The sequence below is a fragment of the Emys orbicularis genome, chromosome 2 (genome assembly GCF_028017835.1).
Source record: "Emys orbicularis isolate rEmyOrb1 chromosome 2, rEmyOrb1.hap1, whole genome shotgun sequence".
In the NCBI taxonomy this organism is placed as follows: domain Eukaryota; kingdom Metazoa; phylum Chordata; order Testudines; family Emydidae; genus Emys; species Emys orbicularis.
Window position 1 is genome coordinate 179,007,074 of NC_088684.1, and position 24,000 is coordinate 179,031,073.

The window sequence follows — 24,000 nt, forward strand, 5'->3', positions numbered from 1 at the left end:
TCTCATGCCAGGTGGGTGGGTGTGCCTATGCAAACAAGATCAGCCCCTGGAGTTCTTTTCCACACTCACCATAATTCACCACCAGATGTCAGGGTAGAGCTCATCCTGGCTCTGCTTACATCAGCATCAGCCCCCACCCTGTCAGGGTTACGATCCCCATCCAAGTCTGGCCTGCCAGGCGTCTTGGCTGGGGGTGTCTCCCTGCGCTGGGCCCAATGCCCAGTGTCCCCCTCTCTCTCCCCAGCTGCTCACTGCACCCGGCTCCAGACTGCTCCAGCCCCAGCGCTGCTGCTGCGGCTCTGCTCCCAGCACAGATCTGCCTCCTGGGCTGCTTCTCTGGTTCAGTCTCTGGCTCTCGCTGGCACAGCTCTGTTCCCCAGCTCAGCTTGGGCCCCTGCTTTCTCCTTAGCTTGGCCCCGCTCTGTCTGACCCAGGCAATTCCAGCTCACATGGAGGACGGGTCCTGCCCTGGCCTCCTGACTCCCTCATTAGCCTGCCCACCCTGTCAATCAGGCTGACCTGGAGCATTGGCCTCTCCCCATTGCCCCTGGGGACTGTCAGTCTCAGGGTCCTGATTTCCCATCTACCCTTCCCCTTGCTTTTGCTACTGTGCGCTTGTCAACCAAAAACGGCCCCACTGAGTTTAACTTTTAGTAAGGGGCCTACAGTCTCCTTACATAAGGTTCAGGGCCAGGCTGTTCTCACTGGGAACACACTTCAGCTACCCCACCCTCTCCAGACGCCTGATCATGCCGCTCCTCTGGGCACACCACAGGCCAGCAGAAAGCAGCGTCCTTCTGACACAGTTTGGTTCTGGCAGGCTCTGGAGCGCTGGGTCAGGCCGGGGCTCACTCTGCACTGGAGTGATTTGCCCTGACAGCCACAGGACACGGCCTGCCACCAGCACAGCAAACACATCTCGAGGCCACTGTCGCATCCTGGGGCGACTGTGATGATGATGGCACCAGCCTGCTCTAGCACCTGCCACCTCCTGTAGGCTCGTGCTGGTGCAACACGGGGTGAACGGTCACATGGGGGCTCGTGCCGCTGGAGGGCGCATTTCTGCATCCGCCTAGTCTGCCTGGCTGTTCATGGGGGCGGGCACACTCCGAGCCAGCCCCTTGCCCCAACCCGGATCAGGGACCTGAGGCCCAGCCGCCCACAGGACCGGGAGCCAAACTCACTGCATGACCCCTGCAGGGAGCCATGACCCTGCCCCATGGTGCTGAAAGGAGCCGGTGGCCCCCCACTCACCCGTCGCCAGGGAGAGGCAGGACTGTGGCCACCGAGGGGCTATTACTAGGGCACCAAGGCACGGTGCAGACCCTGCCTCGTGCAGACTCAGCCTTGTGACACAGATTCTTGCGTTGCCCCCTCCGCTTCCCCATTGGCTGCGGCTCCCTGGGCAGCCACTGCCATTCCAAGGGGCAGTTCCCGGGGGTTCCCCCTCCCATTAGCTGATCTGTGCCAGACTGTGGGGGGGCACCACTAGGACCCAGAGTGTAGAAAATTGTGTCTGCTGCTGGTGCATATGTATTTTCTCTGCTCTAGATGCACAGAGATGGTGGAGTGCTGTGCTGGAGGAAGGAGGGCACAAGAGACATAACAGGCAGGCAGGAGAAAAGGTGAGAGAGAGGGAATAAGAGAAAGCAGCAGGAGCTGCAGGGAGAGACAGGAGGAGGAGCCTCTTATGTATCTCTCTAGCACCCCCAGGAGGCTGGACTGATTAACACCAGCTTCTCGGGGAGCTTCCTGTTTCCTGCTGCTTCCCTGAACCCACTTGAGGAGAACAGGCAGTCAACTGAAGTAGTAGGAGCCAGTTAGGCCCTTAAGACGCTGATATCTTCCCTCACTCAGGCCCTGCTACCAGCCTGCTTATTTGTCTACTTCAATTGAGTGTTGAGAGCCACTATAGCTGGCACAGAACAGCAGTCATGAGTGAAAGACAAAAATGCCCCTGTGGGGCAGCATTCAGAAAAAGAAAGCAAGCAAAGGAAGCTTTTCTATCTAAGCAGGAAGGAGCTCTCCTGAGATACATAGACAAAAATATTCACGATGAGCCTTCCGGCCCCAGTGTGGATGTGAGTGGTGAGGAGATGCCTGATCTTCCAGTTAGTCAGAGTGCAGGTGACCTGGCAGCTACTGCAGCATCCATATCTCCATCTCAAACGGATGTAACCATGCACATTCCTGAAGAAAAGTGTAGATCAGAGAAGAGTGTGGTGGAAACACAAGATGCTGCTGAGTTTAGTTCCTTAAGTCTAGATGATCCAGGACTGTGGACCCACTTGAGCAGTAGCCTGAGGGACTTCCTTGTACTGCATGGGCCACAGCAAGTGAAAAACTTCATGTTCCCCAAAGATAATGAAAATAGAAGTTTCCATCCAACACATTACTGGCGTAAAATCCCCAATGGTGACAAAGTGGAGAGGGATGGCTTATGTACTCAAAAACCCAGAATGCTGCATACTGTTTTTATTGCAAACTCTTCCAGTCTAATATTCCAGCCACATTGGGTTCTACAGGAACAAAGGACTGGAAAAATCTGGCTAGAGACCTGGCATGCCATGAGAAGGCAGCAAATCACCAGAGAGCATTCCATAGGTGGAAAGATCTTGAGATGAGACTAAGGTTAAAGGCCACCATAGATGATCAGCATCAAGAGAAGATTGCGTCAGAGTCTCTTTACTGGCAAAATGTTCTGAAAAGGCTCATTGCCATTGTGAGAATGCTTGCTACCCAAAACCTAGCACTGCGTGGCACTTCAGATCAGCTATATGTGCCAAACAATGGAAACTTCCTTAAAATTGAGGAGCTGATGGCTTAGTTTGAGGATGTACTCCAGGAGCATGTAAGAAGAGTCACCACCCAAGAAATGTACACAGACCACTACCTTGGAAAAACAATTCAAAATGAGATCATACAGTTACTGACAACAAAAGTCAAACAGAAGATTGTGGCAGATCTGAAGTCAGCAAGATATTATTCGGTTATTCTGGACTGCACACCTGACATCAGCCATATGGAACAAATGACTTTAATGGTGCGTTTTGTAACAACAACAGAACCTAGTGAAAATGTCCCTGCAATGGTGACTGTCAGAGAGCATTTTCTAGAATTTATTGATATTGATGATACTACAGGAGCTGGTATGACAAATGTGCTTCTTAAAAAGCTGGAAGATACAGGAATTGCGATAGCTGACATGAGAGGTCAGGGCTACGATAATGGTGCCAATATGACAGGAAAGAACAGAGGAGTGCAGACATGGATCCGAGAGTTAAACCCTCAAGCTTTTTTTGTCCCATGCAGTTCTCATTCATTGAACTTGGTGGTCAGTGATGCAGCATCAGCTTCTAGTGAGGCTGCTGAATTTTTTAATGTAATTCAAAGCATCTCTGTATTTTTCCCTGCATCAAGTCATCGATGGCAAATTTTGAAGCAACATCTGAGAACATTCTCTCTGACACTGAAACCACTGAGTGCCACATGATGAGAAAGTCAAGTGACAGCGATAAAGCCTATCAAACACCAAATTGGGAAAATAGATGATGCCATAGTTGCCATTATGGAGGATAATGCTATGACAGGAACTGTTCATGGGAAAGCAGTGGCAGAGGGAAATGGAACCATCAAAAACATACATAACTTCAAATTTCTGTGTGGCTTAGTGTTGTGGTATGACATACTGTTTGAAATAAATGTTGTAAGCAAGAGACTCCAAGGTGTTGACCTTGATATATCTGGAGCAATGGAACAACTGGACAAAGCAAAGTCATACCTACAGTCTTACCGGTCAGATGAGGGATTTCAAAACATTCTGAAGAGTGCACAGAAGTTGGCAAGGAACTTCACACTGAAGCTATTTTCCCACCCATTCAAGAATACAAGAGTCACCGAAGAAGAAGACATTTTGATTACGAGGCATGGGATAATCCCATAAGAGACCCCAAAGAACAATTCAAAGTTGAATTCTTTAACCAGGTGGTAGATTGTGCAATACAGTCAGTTGAAGAATGTTTCATGCAGCTCAAGGAACACAGCAGTATATTTGGGATGTTGTATGATATTCCAAAACTCCACGCTATACCTGAAGAAGACCTATACCAGCAATGCAGGGCACTAGAGACAGTGTTGACACATGATGACATGCGCGATATTGATGCACATGATTTAGGTGATGAATTGAAAGCCCTTTCAAGATACATTTTAGCAGGATCAACTTCAAAGGCTGTTCTGGAATATATGTGCACAAATAAGATGACTACCCTCTTTCCAAATGCTTTTGTTGCTCTGCGCATACTTCTAACACTTCCTGTAACAGTTGTCAGTGGAGAACGCAGCTTCTCCAAGCTGAAGTTAATAAAAACACATCTACGCTCCACAATGACACAGGAGAGGCTGGCTGGCCTTGCAACCATCTCAATAGAGCATGAGCTGGTCCAGGCTGTGGACTTTCAGGAAGCAGTTAAAATCTTTGCAACTAAGAAGGCACGGAAAGCAGCACTTTGATTATTCAAACTGATAAAAATGCCAGTGTTTACTATACAGACAAGAAAAGTTACATTTGCTGTTCAGGCGTTTGAAAGTTAAGTGTTACTTAAAATTTTTGAACAAGGCATTTGAAGTTGTTAGTTCTCCTTTTGGGGGGTAAGTAGCAGAGAAGTACCATGAGAGGAGTAGAACAGGAAGAAGACAGAATTGAGACCTTTCAAAGTTTTGGCCCAAGCAAGGGGGCATGGGGGTGTCATTTGAGCTCCCCGCCTCTGGTGCCAAAATGTTGTGGGCCGGCCCTGAGCAAATAACCCAATTGGTTTAAGCTGTCAGGGCCAGACACCTACTGAGGGTTGTGGGGGCTTGTGTTCTCCTTCCACAGGGTAGGTTTTCTGGAGAAGGAGACCGATGCAGTGAGGGGAAGTGAATTGACCCCAAGGCCACACTTGTGAGTCTGTATCATAATACATATGCACAATGGAGCTGCACTAAATTTGTATAAGCAACCTTAATTCTGGCATTTCCTTACATTTAAAGGGCCGCTCTACACACAGTCTTTTTGTACCTATATAACTATTTTGGTTAGGGGGTGTATTAATTAATTAATTTTTACCTAAATAGGAGTTGTACCAGGACAACTAGTATATCTTTATAAAAGTGCCTTACACCAATATAGCTTATTCCCCTCCCTGCACTGGCATGTACCTTTATAGTGATGTAATTGTGTTCCTACTAGGGGGATTGTACTGCTTTAACTATACTAGTAGAGCTCAAGCAGAACAACTAGCTAAATTGAAAAAAAAAAAAAATGAGGCTCTTGCCAACAGTGAAGAGAGCTTGCCTCCCAACAGGAAAAATGACAGATACTTGGCACTCAGATACTATGGTGAAGGGCACCAACTGAAGAACCTAGATAAATAGCTCCCTGTGCCATGTAGAATAATGAATGTTAACGCAGAGGTTTCATGGGGTTGCTTGTCCCTTTAAGGGGAGTCTGGGCCCAGGCTACACATGAGGAGTTAATTTGAAGGGAAAGAGCCCATATAGGCAGTTAATTGACTATCAGGCACCTGGCCCTGATAAAAGGCCCTCAGGGCTCAATTGCAAGGACTTGCTCCTAGAGACAGGAGCTCTTTGCTGCTGCAGGAGAAGGTGCGCTAGAGCCTGTTAAACTCTTGAAGCTGACAGCTAAAAGGACTGAGTAGAAAGGGGCCAGCTTTGGGGGAAGAGAAGCTGATTGAGGAATAAGGCTGGTTCTGAAACATAACTGGGGTCCATACGAAGAGCTGTGGGCTCCTCCTTATCTGAAAAATGAGTTTATTTGCATAATAACCCAATGGTGGGAGGGGGTTGTAAACTCCTGGTTCAAGGAGAGTGAGACTGTGAATTATAACCCAGCACCAAGAAGGAGGGTTGGAAAATTCCCCTTAATCTGAGGGAGAATCTAGAGGCTAGGCCTGAAATCCCTTCAGGCCCAAGAAGGAGGTCTGGGAAGACCCATGAACCTAAGAGGGAGCTCTTAGCTGATTAAATTATATTGGACCTCAACAGAAAGGGAATATTGTTTAAAGCCTCTGGATGCAAGTAGCTTATTTTGGAACCCTGTGGGTGTGATGCCTGCAGAACTATGCTGTGCCACAAAGGGTCATGATCTGGGATGTTCCCTTCTTCCAGGAGAGCAGAACATGGCAGTCGGAGGAAGAGATTTCCTCATTATTCAGTCTTGTGAATGCACATAGCTTCATTAATATTGAGCAGTACACCAACCTTACAGGGGGAAAAAGTGTGGAAAAGGCTAAGCTCCTCAGAAATTTACCACAAAAGTAGGCTGCAAAAGTTAACATGTAACCTGATATTCGGTTCTCAGAAAAAAAAAATTTACAGTAAGCAGCAGTGGGTATGGTTCTAAACAGCCATTGAAATGATCTCGAAAACTAGCTTTTAGAGAGAAATGTCCGGGTCAGACTTTGGTTTGTCTCATCCAAGTCAACAAACCTCCTTAATTAGAAAACTAGCAGCTGTACCCAACGTGGCAGAGCTGCTTTCTGAGGACAGTTTGACAACTTTTAGAAAGCAGCTTGGGGGAGATTTGTAGTTTACAACTTCAGCGGCCCAAGAAGCAACACTGCATTAAAACTGTTCCTACGCTACCCGACACCACCATTTGCTGATGGACCTAGTCAGCCCTAGAATCCATTGAAGTACCTGCATCATCCTACAGAGATGTTGCTGTCTGCCAATGGCAAGTTGAGCAGGAATAGCTTTTCTATCTATAGCGTTTCTTTTTCTAAAGCTTTTCTTTGTTTATGGATTTGTGTTTGTACACAACACAGAAGCATCAAGAACTGTTTGGCCCCACAACTTGAGTCCAATTTTGTAATACACGATCATGGGCGTCAGAATAAATTGTTATCTTGGTCTAAATCTTTGAAGACGATATCTGTGCCTGATGGCCTTAAAAGAAAGAGTCAATGGTGTGGATTTTCTGGCATCTCTCAGCTGTGATGTGGGGGGAGGGGTGTGAGGGTTCATAATGCACTCCATCATTCATTTTCCTACAGAAAACAGGCTGAAGAGAATCCTTTTTTCTCAAGGCCTATCCATGCTCCATAGGAATAGGATAAAATTTCATCTGGGCTATTTAACCTACTCACCCATCTAATTACAATGTGGGTCATCAGCCCACTTCTTTGTTCAGAATCACTCCTGTTACAAAATAATAGCTCCAAAGCATACCACAAATGACTCAAATTGCAAACCACAAACGATTCAATAAGAGAGTTCATAATAGAACATCAGCATAGTCACTAAAATAGCAATGTGAGTCTGAAAGTATCAAAGTAAGGATAATACAGAAGAGCAACAATGCAGAGTGTAGCTCTCAATGATTGGCTTCTTTGTCAGAGTCCAGGTCTTGATGACTTTCCAGCTTGCTTTCATATATTTTAAGGGGTAGGTTTACAACTGTAATGATCAAAAATAAGAGTTTGCTCTCACCAATGATCCCCAGCTGCTGAATAGAAAAGTATTGTTTTGAATTTCTCAGTCTGAAAAACCATCTTTGTAACTAAAGTCCTGATCAGTGACACCTCTTGTCATGAAAAATACAAAATAATAGGAATAGTAGAATTGCACAAAAGTAATGGAAGGCATAATTTGGACTGATTTACTAGACATGGTTCCCAAGAAAGTAGGACCCTACCTTGAATTTTCAGGTCCCAAGGGGAGTTTGCCAGGTTCGCAGTAATGGGCTAATTTCATCTGTAAAATGTCATCTTTTATGTAGAAATAATTGAAAGCCAATATACTTGGAGCACCCAATGCTATTTTTTTACAATTATTTTTCCAGGACGTTTCTTTAAGGGAGAACCTTTTCCCCCTCTTACCTTAAGAGTAATTAATTTATTCCAATTGCTAAGAGAGTCTGTGGTAAGGCAAAGAATAAAACCCTGGCCTCCAGGTTCCAAATCCTAACCCTTAATCTAAAAATATGTTCTTCTTTCCCAGGACACTAGTTCCATTGTTGTAGATCTTGGAGACCACTTTAAAAACTCTTGAAGTGTTGGGTTTGTCATTGGCTCCAGTGGAATTTCACTAGCTCATAATAAAATGTTTAAGGCTTAACCAGCTTCTTAGAGAATAGGTATGTCTACTTGCTATCAACTATCCTGCATCAGGCCCACCTCAGAGTTCTCTGTATTTAATAGGTCACAGACCATGGGTCTCAAACCCTGGTCCACAGGTTTCTTAAGAGCTAGGGAGTCCCAACCTGATCTGCTAATAGCTGCTAGAATGGCAACTGAAGTCTATCAGAGAACGCCAGTCCCAGGCTCTGATTGGTGGAACCCTAGAGATCCTGATTGGTCCCCAACTTCTATTTAACCCAAGCACAGGAAGAGGAAGTTGTCTATGCAACTGGGTTCTCCCTGTATTGGAGTAGGGAGCTCCTATAGGGAGCTTCCCCTATGATGCCTGTTCCTGCTGCTGATTCCCTGCTATCCTGGCCCTACTTTTGTCCTGCCACATGACTTGGTTTGCCCTCTCGTCTGTCTCAGACTCTGACCTCCTGGTACTGGACCCAGCCTGACTTCTGGGCTGACCACTAGCTCAGACTGCCTGCATCCCAGTCATAACAACCTTGTGTGAATCAATACATTCTAAACCTTAGGTACTTATGTGGACCTATGAAGTTTAAATCTGTTTAACTGATAGAAATACTCAGTCATATGTTGTATCATATCCTGTAGTCTGTTTGATAAGGTATGTTGGGGTAATCTTTACGTTGATAAGAGGCAGCAAAATTATTAACAGAATGAAAATCTATAGTGATACATGAAATAGAATTGTGAATTTTCCTAGATCACAATGAAGTAAAGACCCTGTAGAGAAACTACTAGTTGTGTATCTTTGGTATTGATGAGCAAACATGCCATAACAATAGCCATGGTGACTAACTGTACAGAAGTGGATTAAAATGCATTTGTTAATTAATCTTAGTATCCACAAGATATAACCTTATGAGAAACTAAAGTCAACTTAAATATAAAATAATTCTCAAGGGAAAAAAATTAGCTTGGCTTAACTTCCTTGGATCTCTTCCAGAATAAAAGAATATTGTACAGTATTCTGGACTACTCATTCTAAGTTACTGAATGGAACAAAAAAGGTGGAGTATGCATCATTTTTTAAATTAGTCTTTGGTCAAATCTTCTTCAAAGCTTCAAAAGAGGTTCCCAATCCTAGGTAAACAAAGCAGCACAGATGGGACCACTGTGGGTGGAATTACTGTGGAGGCTGGTTCTAAAAGAGCAGGAGATTTCTCCCCTGCTTTAAAAAGAGCTGGTGGTGGGAGCAATGCAAGCACTACCCTTCAGCCCTTGAAAGGTAGGAAATCAAGATTCTGCCCTGCTGGAGGGAGCAGAGCTGGAGAAGAGAAATGGGCATTGGAGAAATTTGTATTAAAGACATTGCCAGGTGGAGATTAATGTCACAGATCCACAGGATCGGTGTTGCACCCCATCTTTGGAACAGTCTCTTGGAGGAATCCCTTCAATGTGCCAGACCCCTAAAATGTCTCTCTTCCCTCAGGGTACCTATGACGGTGCACCCCCTAAGGCTTTATGGAAATATGCTTATGAATTTATATATGACATAACTGGAATATGTTTTATGCTACATATGCCATAACATATCTCTGTAAAGGTTATGATCTACTGAATCTATTCATCCTATTTGTATGCATGTATCATTTTTGTAATCAAAGTTATGAATATTGGTTGTATACTTGCTTGATTTTTAAGTAGCCTTAGTAAAGCATTTGGTCAGCTTCTTGAGAAAGGAATGTGCAAATTAAGTGTCCAATCAAGAAACACTTAACAAACAATGGATCTTAGAAGGCTCCAATCCACATAAGAAGTCTTCCTGGAGACATTCAAGATAGCATGTGGGCAATGGCTGCTGCCTGTAAAAACTGAGTCATGCATGGACATGTGACTTGCCCATGTGGCTCCAAAACTCCATCTTGGAGCTGGACTTTGCATAGGAGAGAGGAGGGGGTCTCCACCCACAAGACAAAGTTTATTTAAGCCCGTGGGAGACCCCTCCATTTTGTCTTCAGCTGGCTCAAGAGATAGCCTCTCCACCCCCAAGGATACCTGAAAGAAACTGGAACAAAGAACAGTAACTACAGGGGGTGTGAGTGATTGCTAGACCCAGACTAGAAGAAGACTAGTCTGTAAAAGGAAGCTTACTGGAACACCTCTGCAGATGAGGTTTTATCTGTATTCAGTTTTCTCACTGTATTAGGCATAGGCTTGCGTGTTTTATTTTATTTTGCTTGGTAATTCACTTTGTTCTGTCTGTTACTACTTGGTACCACTTAAATCCTACTTTCTGTATTTAATAAAATCACTTTTTACTTTAACCCAGAGTATGCATTAATACCTGGGGGGGCAAACAGCTGTGCATATCTCTCTATCAGTGTTATAGAGGGTGAACAATTTATGAGTTTACCCTGCAGAAGCTTTATATAGGGTAAAATTGATTTATTTGGGGGTTGGACCCCATTGGGAGTTGGGCATCTGAGTGTTAAAGACAGGAACACTTCTTAAGCTGCTTTTAATTAAGCTTGCAATTTGTGGGACGTGGTTCAGACCTGGGTCTGTGTTTGTGGCCGACAAGCGTGTCTGGCACAGCCAGGCAGGGCTCTGGAGTCCCAAGCTGGCAGGGAAAGCAGGGGCAGAAGTAATCTTGGCACATCAGTTGGCAGCCCCAAGGGGGTTTCTGTGATCCAACCTGTCACAATACCCATGTGGCCTCATTCCTCCTGTGACTGATCATCTGGGCTTCAGCACTCCTGCTTCACACTGTAAGCTCTGTGCGGTGAGTCCAGCTGAGATAACGTGACCAAATATACCTGTCTTCACACCCTATACACTATTGTAATAATGTTTGTACAAGGTATGCCTTGTGAGGCTGTGACAGGATCCTCTGGGTGCAGCCTGGGACTGTGGGACCGCTGTGCCCCTTTAACTCACTAATCTGGACTGTCTCTCGCAATGCCTTGCTAGTGACAAGCAGTAAACCCCTCCAGGCACTGTTATCACTCAGCACAACCGCATGTGGAGCCTCACACCCAGCTAGATTGCATGAATGCTCCCAGAGCCACTCTTGAATCACACAGAGAAAGGCACCAGCCAAATCCTCCCAGCCTTATACCTCAGATATGTACCGTCTTGCACTGTTCAAGGTGAGCAGTTCAAATGTATTAATTGGTTCACCACTTCATCAATGGAAAGTGGATATACACCAGCCTTTGTAAACCTGAGCAAACACCCTTACTGAACACTTCAGGCAAACTCACTGGTAAAGATAAACAGTTAGACAAATGTATTGACTACAAAAGATAGATTTTAAGTGATTATAAGTGACAGGCAAAAAGTCAGTTAGTTACCAAAATAAAATATAAAAACGCAGTCTACATTCTCAACCCTATTAGACTGGGTAACATCTAGATTAAGCAGTTTTTCTCACCCCACTGGATATTTCAGTCCTTATTATACAGGTTTGTTCCTTAAACCTGGGTCAGTCTCCTCTATTGGAGACTTCAGTCTTCTGAGTGTTTTTTGTTGCTTGCAGCATAAGTGGGGGCAAGAGAAAGGCCAAGCATGTGGCCACTGTGTTCTGTTTTATAGCCTCAGTCCCATGCGAGTCCCCAGGCAAGGCTGAACAATTCCCCTGGTGTGACCTTATGCAGGTGAATCATTGAATTGTAGCTCCCTTGCTGGACAACGGCTGTTGATGGTGGTTTGACACCTGCCCAGGCATTGGTTACTTTCCTTGTCATTGTCTCTGGAGAGCTAGTATCTGGGCGCTTCCCAAACCCACAGTATATTTTAGTGACAACCATATAACACAATTCTCATAACTTCATATGCATTAATGATGTACATATTTAGATAGAACAGTGACTTTCAGCAGATCATAACCTTTCCCCTGATACCTCGCACAGCCTGCTTTATATGCAATATCAAATTATATATAAATGAGGAATATGGGGGTTACAGGATGCTCCCCCAAGGTATAGAATGTCACAGAAGCATTACTTAAAGATTCATAATTTGCTGGTCAATTTTGTCCTGGTAAAATGTGTGTGGCAACATTGCATGTGAAGTTATAAACTTCCCCTGTATAACAACACATTTTCCAAACCCCACAGCCCTGCTCAGGCTGAAGCTGGCAAATAGGTCTGTCCTAAACCAAGGAATTGGTGCTTGACTTAATTTGTATTTAAGCAGTAAACGGAGTCATCAGAGAAGGAAAACACAGTTTAAACAGGTGAAGAATACTGGCAGGTAATATTCTTCCACATAGACACACTCTAGCTCCTGGGTCTCCACTGGAAATGTTTTTTCAAGAGGGAGACTGAAATGATAAAGAGGGACAAACATCCCAAGGCACCCCTTTCTCTCTCCCTGTCCATCGCATTCCCTGCATCTGAGTAGACAGGAAGCACCCATTGAACTCTGGGGAAGGGGTCCTGACTTAGTTTGATCAGTAAGACTGCTGAAAGAATGGGGTTAGAACTTTGTTCTGAATCTAATACAGTTTCGTGTTCGGCACCTGTAAGCATTTTATCTCTATTTTTCTTGTAACCACTTCTGACTTTTATGCTTCATTACTTGTACTCAAAATCTCTTTATAGCTAATCAACTTGAACACACCGGATTAGATAAAACCGTAAAAACAAGATTAAGTGTCTGGGTAACGTCATTTGGGGTAACAAATTGTGTGCATATTGTTCCCTTAAAGGAATAACACTGAATGTATTTATACTGCCTAGGAGAGGGCTGGCCAATACAATACATACAGTTCTTGGGGAAGATCCAGGACTGGAGGGGTGTTGAGATCACCTTGCAGCATAATCAAGGCTGGTAAGAGCCAAGGTGTGGCTGGCTGGCTGCACCACACATGGACAGAGTTGGGAGTGACCCAGTGGTGAGCTGGAGCCGGTTCCCACCGGTTCGCAGGAACCGGTTGTTAAATTTAGAAGCCCTTTTAGAACCGGTTGTTCCAGGACAACCGGTTCTAAAAGGGCTTTATTTAACAAAGGCTCGGGCAGCTGTCCACCCTGCCCCCGGCCCCAGCTCACGTCCCCCTCCTCCCCTGTATGCTCCGCCCCCTTCTCCTCCCCCTCCCCTGCTTCCCGCGAATCAGATGTTTGCGGGAAGCCTGAAAGAAGCAGCAGGCAGGCAGGCAGGCAAGCTGGGGGGGGGGGTGCACTCCAGGGAGGCGCGGCGAGGCCCGGCCGAACGGCTCCCTCCAGCCCGGCTCCGGCCCTCTCTGGCCTGGCTCCCCCGGCCCTGGCCTGGCCCCGGCTGAGCACCCCAGCCTGGTCCCAGCCTGGCCACGGCCGAGCGCCCCAGCCCGGTCCTGGCAGAGCACCCCCAGCCCCGGCCTGGCCTCGGCAGAGCACCCCAGCCTGATCCCGGCCCCAGCCATGTGCCCCTGGCTCCAGCCCGGCCCCAGCCCCGGCCCCGGCCCCGGCCCCGGTCCCTGCCTGAGCGCTCCGGCCCCAGCGCCCCAGCGCCCCAGCCCCGGCCGAGCGCCCCAGGCCCCAGCACCCCAGCCCAGCACCCCAGGCCCCAGCCCCCCCGGCCCCAGCACCACCCCAGCACCCCAACCGAGCACCCCAGCCTGGCCCCGGCCGAGCGGCTCCAGGCAGCGCGGTAAGGGGGTGTTGTAAGAGGGCAGGAGAGTTGGGGGGTTGTGGGGGGGTGGATGGGATTGGGGCGGTCAGAGGGCAGGAAACAGGGAGATTGAATGGAGGCAGGGGTCCCGGGGGGGCAGTCAGGAAGGAGCAGGGGTTGGATGGGGCAGTGGGGGGCAGTCAGGGGCAGGGGTTCCAGGGGCAGTCGGGGACAGAGAGAAGGGTTGGTTGGATGGGGCAGGGGTCCTGGGGGGCCATCAGGAATGAGAGATGGGGTTGGATGGGGCGGCAGGGGGCAGTCAGGGGACAGGGAAGCGGGGTGGATGGGGTAGGGTTCCCAGGGGGGCGTCAAGGAACATGGGGGATTGGATGGGGCAGGAGTCCGGGGGGCGGGCCACGACCCCCTCGTGGGATGAGGAGGAGGGAACCTGTTGTTAATATTTTGGCAGCTCATCACTGGAGTGACCTACATGCTGGAGGCTGTTTGTGAGCAGTCCAGGCTGGAGGATTCAGCAGCAAGGCATTGTAAAGGGCATCCCAGGCAATGGGAAGGGTGACACAGCTACTAATTGGTCTGGATTGTACCCTGGTATGTCCTGGATACAGATTTAATCACCTCATCCAGCATTTACAGTGACACTCAGGCAATGTTTTCAAACCAGTAGAGTTTATTAGTCAACTGGAACAAAGCATAGGAAGTCCTTAGGTTAGCATAGAGAAACAAACATTAAAGCATAGTCCATTCTGGTTAGCCCAGAGCACCAGCCAAGCTGTAGAGAAACCCATAGTCAGGGTCTGTGTGTGTGCATGTCTCTCTCTCTCTCTTTCTGTGTGTCTCGCTTCCTTAGTCCCCAGGTGAGAGAGAGCCCTGATTCTTCCAGAAGCCAACACTTATCACCCACTTCACACCTCTCCAGTCCTCTGTTCTCAAGCTGGGGTCTTTGCTCACCACCTCTGCTGAGAGACAGGGAAATCCATCTCCATCTGGATCACTGGTTTCTAGGTGACAATGTCCTGGTGATTGGGTTTTACATTGTCTTCTCAGATTTTCCATTGATATGGGGTCCGCTTGAGCCCATCCTTTTTAATGATCTGTTCAGGTTTAGGTAGGTGACATACACACAAGGCCGGCTCTAGGTTTTTTGCTGCCCCAAGCAAAAAATTTTTTGGCTGCCCCCCCCCCCCCCCCGCCCTGGTCTCTCTCTCTCTCTCTCTCTCCCCCCCCCCCACCCCCAACTGCACCCTCCTGCCGCCCCAGCCCTGGGTCACTGGTAACTCGCTCCCAGGGCGGGTCATTCAGCAGGAATTTTGGATGTGCACAGAACACAGACAGGATTGGTTCCCATATGGTTACAGAACTGCAGTAAAGTGGAACAATTTTCAGCTTGTGTGACTGGAGGATATCTGGATGCATATTATAAGACTGTCCTACATAAATGAGGAAAAGTTGAGGTGCCTTTATTATTCATTTGTTCCATTCTTTGTTTCTATGGGGAATTTGCCAATGCAATATTACTGTCTTCCTTTTAAACAAATAAAACTAAAAAACAAACAAACAAACAAAAACAATGGCTGCTGAAAATAGCAATTCCAGTCCTAATAACCACTGGGAAGCATTTCTTGCTCAATTTATTCTACTTTTTCTACAGCAAGTTACAGTGGATCAGTATATTTGATTTGGGAGAAATGAAGTAACAGCTGCCCAAATTGAGCTTGAGCACTCCTGAATTTTGAGGGTGTTCAAATCTGGAAGGCAGGTGCTAGATTCCCTTTCTGAATGTTAGCTAAATCTGGAAAAGAAAAGTCAATTTCTGCTTCCATGGCTCAGAAGTGGAAATCCTCCTACTGCCTGGTACTGTATCTAAAGCTGACCAGTCTAATAGAGCCCCCCCTCCCTTACTTTTCATTTTAAATTCTAGTAGGATCTCCCTTGCTAGGCTTCAGATAGAGAGGTGCACTGTCCATTTAGTCAACCCAATTCTTTCTTTGGGGGAGAGCCCAGGGCTGGGGCTGAAGAGCCCAGGGCTGGGGTGGCAGGAGGTGCAGATGGGGGCCAGATCTGGGGCAGCAGAGGATGTGGGTACGGGGGGGGAAGAGCCCAGGGCTGGGGCGGCAGGAGATGCGGATGGGGGCCAGAGCCGGGGTGGCAGGAGGTGCGGGTGGGGGGAGAGCCCAGGGCTGGGGCAGCAGGGGAGTGCAGGTGGGGGCCAGAGCTGGGGCAGCAGGGGGTGTGGGCAGGGGAGAGTCCAGGGCTGGGGCAACACGGGGATGTGGGGGGTGGCAAAAAACCTAGAGCTGGCTCTGTCCCTACCATTCACAGCAAGCTGCAGCATGAGGTTTCAGTTCCACACTCCTTCCCCCTCCCTTTCCTGTTAATTGCGGCCGAGGGAATGCTGGGAAATGTAGTTCTTTCCCTGCTCCAGGGCTGGCTCTATAGGCAGGGAGCTAACCAAGGAACTACAGCTCCCAGGGCCCCCTGTTGGTTCTCAGCTCCCATGCTGGATTCTTGCGCCCCTGCAAATTTGCCGCCCCAAGCAACTGCTTGCTTTGCTGGTGTCTAGAGCCGGCCCTGCATACACACCTATGTCTCTTAGCCTGCCATGAGTGCAAACAGTCTTTTTCTTCCTCCTCGGTAGCTGTGCAAGATATTGAAACAATTGAGGCACACATAGGATTCATGAAAACCCCCACTTCGTCACACAAGATGGCTGAAATGTGGTGTGGAAAACAGTATCTGGTATCCCAGGCCACCACCTCTAGGGATGATTTTCCTAGGAACACAACATGAACAGCAGGATGATAAAGATGTCTTTATATCAGGGCTGGCTGGGATCCAAGAATAGGGAATGCTCTTGTCCAGCCTATGGATGAGGGATGCCATCTCTCTCCTTAGAACCATTTGCTATGGGCACTTGGGGCTCATACCTCCATGAGGGAGGTGTTATCTTCCATTTAAGCCTCACTGAGAGCCAACACTCCTTGGTTTGACAGGATGAGGTCCTCTGTCCCTGCTACTCCCAAGCTGGGCTGGCTGTGGACTGCATCCGGATGTGAGGCTGGGATAGGTTCCAGAACCTGGAAGACAGATGGGGAGGAAGCTTCTCTTCATTTTACACTCAGGGACCCCACAGAAGAAGATACAAGTGGAGAGGGGAGAATAAAAAGAAGCTAAGCCCTAGGGGGAAGGAATTAGACTGGGACCCAGTTAAATTGTCAGCTCTTCCCCAGGTTTTAGTGTGGAACCTAATGGACAAAAAGTGGCTAAATACAATCCCCCTCCTCTAGTCATGGGTGTAACAGGAGAGACGGCTGATTCTCTGGGGCACATCCTGTGTCTCAGGGTCTCCCTAGGAAGGAGATAGAGACTATTCTCTGAGGACCATCTCCTGGATCGCAAGGGGGTTTTAGGCTGTCATTACCCAAGCTGGCCTGGGCCCTGGGGTTAGTGCTCAACAGAAGTAGGGAGAGCCCAGGCTTCCAGTCCCAGCTCTTTCCATCCCCAAAGGAGGAAGGGTCACAAAATATTGCATTGCACTGACTACCCTTACCAAAAATGCCCCAATGCAGACCCAGCTAGGAGGACAGACTGGAAACCCCAATCTTCCAGTCTCACCTTTCCAGGCCTTCCCAGGGCTAAGGTAAAATTCACTCTGGCCTATGTCCGCAGGCTCTTTACAATGACACACAGGTTCTTTCCACAGGCCTTGTACAGAGCCTGCAAAGGGAAGGAGAGCTGTGTGTGTCAGGGGCATGGAAACTAGAGCTACACCTGCCACAGGGTAAGAGGTGCCAGGGAGAGCCCTGGCGAGACTCCAAACACACATACCTCCATGGGCTCTCAGCAAGCATTCATGGCAGGATGGCAACTGGCTCTTCAATCCTTGCCTCTAGCAGTTGTCTGCAGAGGGCCTGCTACAAAGCAGGGTATGGAACAGCTGCTAGGGATGGGAGCTGGGCTTCCTGGCAGAGTCCAGGAACCAAAGCACAGCATCTGCAAGGAAAGGATTCCCCACAGAGGGGTAACATCCTCTCTCACAAAGGGGGAGTCTCCCCCTGAAACTTTATTAATCCTGTGGCCTGTTCCCATCTCTGCCCACCCCACCCCTACCTCAGCAGCTCCAGCTACCGAAGAGAGCAAGGACCAGAGGCCTTCCTGCTCCTGGGATAGAGGAGTAGGTTGATGATCTACCTGGATGTGGCTGTTGGCTTTCCCCATGCCCATGGTCTATACTCCATTCAGGGCAGCGCACAGGAACTGCGATTCTTGTTCCAGATCTAGGGGCGGCTTCAGTTTGCTGGCAGGAGACTGTGCATGAGACCGTGCAGTTGTGGGGCGACACAGGCACTAACATGGGCATGGAGGTTTGAGGAATATGGGGCAAAGAGGGCAGGGATTTGGGAAGCAAGAGCAGAGGATCAAACACTTTCTTAATGTGGGTCAGGATTATCCCCACTTCAGAGATGGAGAAAGTGAGACACCAGCTGGGAGAGTGACCTGGCCAAGATCACGCTACCACTCGGTGGCAGCGCTGCAGTACAACCCATTCCTTGCTCTCATCACTGGACCCTGCTGTATGACCCATCCTCTCCCATAGCCATCCTGACACTGCTGGAGTCAAATCAACCCCCCAGCCAGGAGAGAGGGACTGTTCCCACCCACTCTGCCAAAGGAGGGGAACAGCCACTGGTGGGAGGTGACCTGGGAATGGGAGGGACAGTGACTCTTGCCTCTGTGCCTGAGCAACACTGGCGTTAGGGGATCCATGCGGGAGGGTCCTGGAACCTGAGGGTGCATGTGGGCACCGTGAGTTATAGACGCTGGCGCTGGGCACAGAATCCAAGGGCAGCTCCTCAGACAACTCCTGTGATGCCCAAAGAAAAAAAACAACAGGAGCATGAGAGATTCAGGCCCCACTGATCCACAGACACCTCCCATAGAAGAGGCTACACATTGCTCCAGCCACAGCCAGCAGGATCCCACCCACCAGCTGGGTCCCTTCTCTAATCTCCTCTGAGCCCTACAGCTTCCTCTCCACCCCAGCCTCAGCAGCCCCTCCCATCTCCCTATTCTCCTCACCACTCTCCAATATCAGGCTGTATCCATAATGGAAGCAGGCTTGTACCAGAGTTCACTCACCGCTAGGTCCTGGCCAGGCCTGGTGTCACAGCTTTCTTGCTGGGCTAGTACCCGCGCCGATAGTCGCTCTGGCAGTTTGTTGGCTGGTTCAGCCCCAAGGCCCGGTACTGAACAGCTAGGCCTGCTCCTTTGCTGCGGTTTTCCCCTCAGGTGGGGCTCACTTGGTAATCAATTTGGCCTACCTCCAGGCTTTGCAGCCCTAGGTCAAGCCACCCTGTTATATACCCTCCTCCTTAAAATCCGGCCCAAACCAGGGGCAAGTTCTACTCTTGTCCAAGCTTCATCTCTCGCCACCCCGTCGCTGTCACCGGCTGCGCGCTTGTACAGCCTGGGTGCTCGGCATCTCCAGCTCCCCTCACCAGAATTAAGAGGCAATCCTTCTCTTCTGCAGTATCCCAGTGCTCTTCTTGCAGCCCCACATTCTCATTGACAGCTGCTTGCAGAGCCTGTTCTGAAGCCATTAGTTTCTCCTGTAGCCTTTTTGCTACTACCGCTGCATTCACCAAAACCTTTTCCGTCAGGGTTTGAGAACCCACCATGGACTGTTCCACCCTTGTGTTTGTCCCTACTTCAGCCTGCTTCATCTCTGGGCCAACCATTTAATCCTTCACCTCCCTGCAGCACCCGACAGGGTGTGTTGGTGAAGGGTCTGCAAGGTCCACGGTCATCCCTGTCACTTCCACGTTGCCTGCCTCACGTGTGTTTGTGCCAGAGGATACCTTCTCCTTTCTTTCTATCTTCTTGGGGCTCTGGCCCCTCCTTTTGCCACTCAGCAATTTCCTAAGCAGGCCGTGTCTTTTGATATGGCCTGCTTCTCTGCACCCAAAACAAAGCACTCTTGTCCCCATCTTGGCATTAGGCTACGCTTGTACACTTTCTCATGCCCTGCTCTCCTGGGCTAACCTTCTCAGCACAGCCCAGGCATGCTCTCCGTGTCTACCCTTTTTGTCCATGGGCATAGCAGACCCCAGGTTGTGTCTCTGGCCTTCCAGCCCCCGAATACCCTTTTCTTACCCGGCCCTTCTGACAGCAAATGATTTCCCTTTGCGGGATCTCTGACAGGTATCGCTGCTGTTCCATGAAGTTTGCCAGCTGCGTCTCTAGCGCTGCCTGCACTTCCTACTGCTTCTGTCGGTTTTCTAGGAACTGCTAGCCCTGTTTTGGCTGCTTAACCAGTCCCTGAAACTGAAGTGGGAAATCCAGTGACCAGCTCGGTCCCTCGATACACCCACTTGGGGGGGGGGGCAGACCTTCCTTCAGCAAACAAGACTTCCATCAGCCCTCAGGGAACACAGGGGGAATTCAATCCTCCCAACTATGCCAATCATAAACGAAACTACTCATCTTTATGTGCCCCCTTGTGGCCAGGCATGGAATCACACCCGTCCCCTATCGATGGTCACTCCAGCACCATGGCACTTTCTCTGCCTGGTAACTCAGCCTCCAGCCGGGTCACCACCTTTAGTCCACCCTTCTGGGGCCCAGCTGGTCTCACACTAAAAGTCCAAAGAGGTCTTCCCACAGAAAAAAGTCCTTCTGCCCTTGCTGGGGCTCTTGTTCAGCCTGCAGCCCCCTTTCTGGGCTTGGTAACCCGCTCTCGGTGAGTGTTCTTTGGGGCCAGTAGGGGAACCCAGTCCCACCCTGACACTGGTAGCAGCCAAGGGTCCTGTACCCAAACGCTAAGTCTGCTCCTTTCTCTTTGCTGAAAGTTTCCATGGGCACTTACTACCTACTTCCCAAACAGAGGGAGTTTGCCTGGGAGCTGTCCGAGAGGAGATACGCTAAGTGCTGCATTAGGGGGGCTGTGTTGGGGAGTATCTGAGTGTCTGTTGCTGGGACAGTTTGTCAGTTTGACCGTGTGCTTGATTGCTTGATTCTTTTGTTTGAAAAGTGTGAATTGGGAGTGCTTTGTTCCAGGTGGGCCTGACTGGTGTATAAGGGCAGTCAGCAGCGAACCCGCTGAGCGGCGAACAGAGGGAGTTTGCCTGGGAGCTGTCCGAGAGGAGGTACGCTAAGTGCTGCATTAGGGGGGCTGTGTTGGTGAGTATCTGAGGCCTGGTCTACACTAACCCCGAAATTCGAACTAAGGAATGTAACTTAAGCTACGTTATTCACGTAGCTGAAGTCGACATACCTTAGTTCGAACTTACCGCGGTTCAGATGCGGTCCACACCCGGCAGGCAGGCTCCCCGTCGACTCCGCGGTACTCCTCTCGCCGAGCTGGAGTACCGCAGTCGACGGCGAGCGCTTCCGGGATCGATTTATCGCGTCCAGACCAGACGCGATAAATCGAACCCAGAACTTGGATTCCCAGCCGCCTAACTAGCGGCTGGGTGTAGACCTGGCCTAAGTGTCTGTTGCTGGGACAGTTTGTCAGTTTGACCGTGTACTAGATTGCTTGCTTGTTTAGTTCTAAAAGTGTGAATTGGGAGTGCTTTGTTCCAGGTGGGCCTGACTGGTGTATAAGGGCAGTCAGCAGCGAACCAGCTGAGCTGCGAACAGAAGAGGCTAACAGAGGGAGTTTCCTGGGAGCTGTCCGACAGGAGGTACGCTAAGTGCTGCATTAGGGGGGCTGTGTTGGTGAGTATCTGAGTGTCTGTTGCTGGGACAGTTTGTCAATTTGACCGTGTGCTTGATTGCTTGATTCTTTTGTTTCAAAAGTGTGAATTGGGAGTGCTTTGTTCCAGGTGGGCCTGACTGGTGTATAAGGGCATTCAGCAGTGAACCAGCTGAGCTGCGAACAGCAGAGGCTAACAGAGGGAGTTTGCCTGGGAGCTGTCCGAGAGGAGGTACGCTAAGTGATGCATTAGGGGGGCTGTGTTGGTGAGTATCTGAGTGTCTGTTGCTGGGACAGTTTGTCCGTTAGACCGTGTGCTTGATTGCTTGCTTGTTTAGTTCTAAAAGTGTGAATTGGGAGTGCTTTGTTCCAGGTGGGCCTGACTGGTGTATAATGGCAGTCAGCAGCGAACCAGCTGAGCGGCGAACAGCAGAGGCTAACAGAGGGAGTTTGCCTGGGAGCTGTCCGAGAGGAGGTACGCTAAGTGCTGCATTAGGGGGGCTGTGTTGGAGAGTATCTGAGTGTCTGTTGCTGGGACAGTTTGTCAGTTTGACCGTGTACTTGATTGCTTGCTTGTTTTGTTTGAAAAGTGTGAATTGGGAGTGCATTGTTCCATGTGGGCCTGACTGGTGTATAAGGGCAGTCAGCAGCGAACCAGCTGAGCTGCGAACAGCAGAGGCTAACAGAGGGAGTTTGCCTGGGAGCTGTCCGACAGGAGGTACGCTAAGTGCTGCATTAGGGGGGCTGTGTTGGTGAGTATCTGAGTGTCTGTTGCTGGGACAGTTTGTCAATTTGACCGTGGGCTTGGTTGCTAGCTTGTTTTGTTTGAAACGTGTGAATTGGGAGTGCTTTGTTCCAGGTGGGCCTGACTGGTATATAAGGGCAGTCAGCAGCGAACCTGCTGAGCGGCGAAAAGAGGGAGTTTCCCTGGGAGCTGTCCGAGAGGAGGTACGCTAAGTGCTGCATTAGGGGGGCTGTGTTGGTGAGTATCTGAGTGTCTGTTGCTGGGACAGTTGGTCAGTTTGACCGTGTGCTTGATTGCTTGGTTCTTTTGTTTCAAAAGTGTGAATTGGGAGTGCTTTGTTCCAGGTGGGCCTGACTGCTATATAAGGGCAGTCATCAGCGAACCAGCTGAGCGGCGAACAGCAGAGGCTAACAGAGGGAGTTTGCCTGGGAGCTGTCCGAGAGGAGGTACGCTAAGTGCTGCATTAGATGGGCTGTGTTGGTGAGTATCTGAGTGTCTGTTGCTGGGACAGTTGGTCAGTTTGACCGTGTGCTTGATTGCTTGTTTGTTTTGTTTGAAAAGTGTGAGTTGGGAGTGCTTTGTTCCAGGTGGGCCTGACGGGTTTATAAGGGCAGTCAGCAGCGAACCAGCTGAGCTGCGAACAGAAGAGGCTAACAGAGGGAGTTTGCCTGGGAGCTGTCCGACAGGAGGTACGCTAAGTGCTGCATTAGGGGGGCTGTGTTGGTGAGTATCTGAGTGTCTGTTGCTGGGACAGTTTGTCAGTTTGACCGTGTACTTGATTGCTTGCTTGTTTTGTTTGAAACGTGTGAATTGGGAGTGCTTTGTTCCAGGTGGGCCTGACTGGTATATAAGGGCAGTCAGGAGCGAACCTGCTGAGCGGCGAAAAGAGGGAGTTTCCCTGGGAGCTGTCCGAGAGGAGGTACGCTAAGTGCTGCATTAGGGGGGCTGTGTTGGGGAGTATCTGAGTGTCTGTTGCTGGGACAGTTTGTCAGTTTGACCGTGTGCTTGATTGCTTGATTCTTTTGTTTGAAAAGTGTGAATTGGGAGTGCTTTGTTCCAGGTGGGCCTGACTGGTGTATAAGGGCAGTCAGCAGCGAACCCGCTGAGCGGCGAACAGAGGGAGTTTGCCTGGGAGCTGTCCGAGAGGAGGTACGCTAAGTGCTGCATTAGGGGGGCTGTGTTGGTGAGTATCTGAGGCCTGGTCTACACTAACCCCGAAATTCGAACTAAGGAATGTAACTTAAGCTACGTTATTCACGTAGCTGAAGTCGACATACCTTAGTTCGAACTTACCGCGGTTCAGATGCGGTCCACACCCGGCAGGCAGGCTCCCCGTCGACTCCGCGGTACTCCTCTCGCCGAGCTGGAGTACCGCAGTCGACGGCGAGCGCTTCCGGGATCGATTTATCGCGTCCAGACCAGACGCGATAAATCGAACCCAGAACTTGGATTCCCAGCCGCCTAACTAGCGGCTGGGTGTAGACCTGGCCTAAGTGTCTGTTGCTGGGACAGTTTGTCAGTTTGACCGTGTACTAGATTGCTTGCTTGTTTAGTTCTAAAAGTGTGAATTGGGAGTGCTTTGTTCCAGGTGGGCCTGACTGGTGTATAAGGGCAGTCAGCAGCGAACCAGCTGAGCTGCGAACAGAAGAGGCTAACAGAGGGAGTTTCCTGGGAGCTGTCCGACAGGAGGTACGCTAAGTGCTGCATTAGGGGGGCTGTGTTGGTGAGTATCTGAGTGTCTGTTGCTGGGACAGTTTGTCAATTTGACCGTGTGCTTGATTGCTTGATTCTTTTGTTTCAAAAGTGTGAATTGGGAGTGCTTTGTTCCAGGTGGGCCTGACTGGTGTATAAGGGCATTC